Below are 5,060 nucleotides of genomic sequence, written 5' to 3'. Positions count from 1 at the left end.
ATCTTCAACTCAAGTGGTTTCTCTATTGGAGCCTTCTTCATCAAATTTTTGTTCCAATGGTTAATGGGAGCACTCTTCATGAAGATTCTTGATCAAGAAGCTGGATATTAGCGCATTGGAAAGCTAAAATGGGGATTTCTTGGATTAATTGAAGCTGAAATCAAGCTTTATTTGCTGAAGTCAAGTTCTATTTGGGGAGATTCCTTCATCAACAACAACACTCTTCTTCTACAGCTTAAGAGGTATTCTAATCAATTTTAATCTCTCTATAAATCCTTTTGCTAAGCTAAGTCCAATTGATGAAAGAGGGATTAAAATGATAAAGAATCCCATTCATTCTATCAAATGCATTTCATAAGGAAATCCATAGAGCTATGTTAGTGATTGATCATAACATAATCAATCTCATTCACTGAAATAACCATTTCCAAGTGCCTCAATTTCTCATTTCATTTACCTAACCCTGGTATTGGATTGTCTGCTCCTTTTGTTCATTGACATGAGTAAAAATTTTACCCAATGGTAAGTGGAATAAGAATTGTTAAGCAGTGAGTGACTATTGAGGTGATCCCTTACCTATTTCCAATTCAATTTCAGCCTATTCTATTCAAGTTCTTGGATATCATCAAAAAGGCAATCAAATTCTTTTCATTCTATGCATTTCATGCTGATTTTTAGAACTTAGCATTGAACTGCCATGTATATACCCACGAGGAAAAGTGGATGCCGGGCGAGTTGGTAGGACAAAAGAGAGGTGACCCTCCCCTATTGATGACAAGGACCCTGAAGGGGAGCACAAATCGGCTTGAGAGGGAAATTTGCACACCTCTCAAGTCTCAGATCCCACTTTTTTAAAGTTCAGGTGTAGGTACCACTCAAGGGAACAAGAATTCAATTTTCAGCATGGTATTTTGACAGTGGATCAACATTGAGGTTTTGGGACAGTTTATACAAGCAGGGTCCCATTAATCTTGTAGTCTACTGTGGATTATTCATTCATTCAGGTTGTTGTAGAGTATATTTTTAGTTTTGGCAGATGTATGGAATTCCCTTACAGTTCTACACGGTTGATAGACACATGAAAATTGAAGGTACAAGTCACTATAGGATCAAAACAGAGCATTCATTGGGTGCAGGAATTTCCAAACAGCTACAGTAAATTGTCTACAGAATTTTCTGTATTCAACTATGTTCAACACTTGATAGTTTGTTAGAAAGGGAACTTCTTAAGCTTCAAGTAGAGCCAAAGAGCTTGTTATTTGGAGCACTAGAACTCAAGATATTTGAGTTTTTCCTTTGCTGTATATACAGGATAGGAAGTTACTCATGGCAAGGAACAAGAAAAAGGATCCTATTTTGGAGACCATCAATGAAGATCTGAGAGAATACCAACATGAACATGAACATGAAAACCCTCAAGAAGCTATATACCATAGGCATTATGAGAATGAAGAGGTTGATGTAAGTTCCACTCATTCTCCTATCAATCAACCAATGAATGGAGTTGAGATCCCCCATGTTTCCATGAACTCTAACAACCTACAACAAAAAGAGATGAAATGAGGTTTTGATGGTATGAGGATGGGTATTGACAAGTTAGTGGCTATCTTTAGTGAAAAGATGTTGTCTACAGCTGGTCCTAATGTTCCAAACCCTCCTTTGGTTGAAGACCAACCCAAACCCTCTACTCCAAAGGTGGGAGGACAATTTGAGATTAGGGAATTGTCAAAGGTTAAAGATTTTATACACCCCACTTCATTTCAGCCTCAGCCCTATCAATCAAAGGCCTATTCTCAGCCACATGGGCAAGATCCACATGATAGGGTTCAAGCAAGCTCTAGGCATGAAGAGGACATCCATGGTTGCAATCCATTTTATAAACAATTCTACCCTCAACTTAATATTGGTGGGCATGAACAAAGGCATATGAATTCAGCCCCAAACTCCTATGGACAGCAACAACACAATCCTCATACTCAAGTCTAGTCTAATAGGCCAAGCCCTTTATCCAATCATGGTTGACATCAACAAAACAATGGGCATCAACCACTATTTAATACTCCTATGCATGGACAACATCAAGGGTACCATGGACAACCTTTCAATATGGGTAACACTCATTTTCAGCCTCAAGGATAGTCTTAAGGATATTATTTCCAGCCACAAGGTCATGGTATGCAGTCTGGACATCAAACCCCATTTGCACAAGGAACTTGGAATAATGAATTCCCTAGGCAAGGCTCATTTGGTAACTCTTTTGGACAACAACACTATAATGGACAGCAGCACCACAATGGGCAGCCACCTCAATATGAGAGAGAGTATAAAGAGAAAATTGTCATCTCAAATTTTAAAGGGGAGAATCCTTCACCTACGGAGTTGGAGGAGTGGTTTGACAAATCAGAGATGTACTTTTCCCTTTATCCAAGGCCCGAAAATGCCAAAGTGAAGTTTGCAGCCCTTCATTTAGAAGGCAATGCACATACTTGGTGGAGATATATGACAAGAATTGGGCATGACTTCTTATTGTGGGAAGCACTAAAGAATGCTATGATTGAAGTCTTTGTCTCTCCCATTGAAAAAGAGCACTTGGAAAAGAAATGGTATGCCCTTGAGCAAGGTGGTCTTTCGATTAGAGAGTATTCAAATTAGTTTTTAAACCTCTCAATGTATGTTCATGGAGTCTCCGATAGTGCCAAATTGAACAAGTATATATTTGGTTTGGAGTCTACCTTATCATCCGAAGTTGGAGCCATGAAGCCTACATCTTTGCAAGCTTCCATTCAATTGGATGAGCATTATGGGCAGAAATACAAGAGTTTCCAGCCAAAAATAGGGCATTTATTTCAGCCTACACAGTTCCCCAAGACATCAGGCCATTATGGGCATGCAAGGATTGATTTTCAGCATGGTGGAAAGCCAATAAATGTTCACAGCAATACCTACAGCAAGATACCAACTTTTCCCACTGTTTATGGGCCAAAGCAGGGTAGCAATTTCAGATCTAATGCTGAAAATAAGTTTGATGGAAAAAGGACTGATATTAGTGCCAAAATTTTAACCCCTACCCAAGGCAAGCATGTGTCTAATGACAAGCTCAAAGAAATGTATGCCAAGGGCCTATGTTTCAAGTGCGGGGAGAAATGGTCACCCGACCATAAGTCCAAGTGCAAGGCTAAGAATTTGAAGGTTATTATGATTTTTGAAGATGATTCTGATGTTGAACCTATTGAGGGAAGTCTAGCACAGCTTGAAGGCTCTACTACTCAAGAAGGGATGCATGAAAATGAAGAGAGTATCCTTGACGAGTTTTATGACCCAATGGATGGCTTTCCTTTTGATCCGGGTGGTCATTACATGGATGATTCTTGGACTGATTTACATCCCTTGCTATGTTCCATATCAAATGACGCATGGAGTGGTTCAAGAGGGGACAATACCCTATGCCTCAAAGGCTAAATCAACGGAAGGACCGCTCACATACTCATTGATATGGGCAGCACACATAGTTTTATTAATTCCAAATCACTCAATGGGTTGAAATTGAGTACACAGGATATGCCTCCCTAAAAATCCAAGTGGCCAATGGAGATTTTAAAAATAGTAATCAATGCTATCCAAATGTTCCTATCACTCTATCTCCATTATGCACTACATCAGTGAGTTTGATTGCATTAGAAATGGGTCCCATTGACATTATACTTGGCTACAATTGGCTGAAATATTTGGGCAGATTTACTATGGATCTTAACAAGCTTGAAATGGAATTTCAATGGTGTGGATAGCAAGTAATCCTACACGGTGTTGAGAAGAAGAAAATAGAGGTGATCAGCCCCCTAAGAAGATTAAAAAAGAGATAAATGCAAAGGCATGCATGTTCACTATTCTTCTTTCAAAGATTGATGAGGATCAGCCCTCTCCTTCTACCAATAACATAGATCCATGTGTTTGCAAGTTGTTGAAGGATTATGACGATATTTTTCAGCCACCTTCTTCTCTTCCTCCCAAAAGAGAAGTGGATCATTCTATAGACTTGCTGCCCAACACCAAGCCTATTAACAAACCACCTTATCGCCTCTCCAAGGTGGAAAGGGAAGAGGTAGAGCATCAAGTGAAAGAGCTATTAGAAATGGGTCTTATCAAGGCAAGCCAATCACCTTTTGCCTCTCCAGTCCTTCTTGTAAAGAAGAAAGATGGTTCTTTTCTCATGTGTATCGACTATCGCGATCTTAACAAAGTCACTATCAAGAATAGGTATCCAATACCTAGAATAGATGACCTCTTAGATGAATTGAAGGATGCCAAGGTGTTCTCCAAAATTGACTTGAGATTGGGGTATCATCAAATACGCATGAAGGAAGGGGATGAGTTCAAAACAGCCTTTAGGACGGAAAGAGGCCTCTATTAATTCATGGTTATGCCTTTTGGTTTATCCAATGCTCCAGCCACATTCCAATCTCTTATGAATAAGATACTTCAGCCCTTGCAATTTCAGACAGTTTTGGTGTTCTTTGATGATATTTTAATCTATAGCAAGAGCAAAGAGGACCATTTACAGCATGTAAAAGAAGTCTTCGATATATTGAGGAAGCACAAACTGTTTGCCAAGGCAACTAAGTGTTCGTTTATGACGAATGAAGTTGAATACTTGGGTCATATAGTGGGAGAAGATGGAATCAAAGTGGATCCTAAGAAGGTGCAATGCGTTAAAGAATGGCCTACCCCAACTAATGCTACTTCTTTAAGAGGTTTCCTTGGATTATCATCTTTTTACTGTAGGTTTATGAAGAATTATGCTCATGTTGCAGCTCCTCTGACCAATCGACTAAAAAAAGATGCCTCCTTTTGGGACGAAATTGCCGACAAGAGTTTTAATGAGCTGAAGCAATTGCTTGTTTCAGCACCAATACTAGTTTACCCTGATTTTTCCAAGAATTTTACCATCTACGCGGATGCTAGTGGTATAGGTTTAGGGGCTGTTTTGGTTCAAGAGCATGGTGCCATTGCAGTTGAGAGTAGAAAATTCGATGATAAAGAGAGGGAGATGCATGTATACGAGC

The sequence above is a fragment of the Lygodium microphyllum genome, chromosome 3 (genome assembly GCF_053477565.2).
Source record: "Lygodium microphyllum isolate KBCC chromosome 3, Lygodium_microphyllum_v1.1.10, whole genome shotgun sequence".
NCBI lineage: Eukaryota > Viridiplantae > Streptophyta > Polypodiopsida > Schizaeales > Lygodiaceae > Lygodium > Lygodium microphyllum.
The sequence above is the reverse complement of the archived record's forward strand: the minus strand, read 5'-3'. Positions refer to the sequence as shown.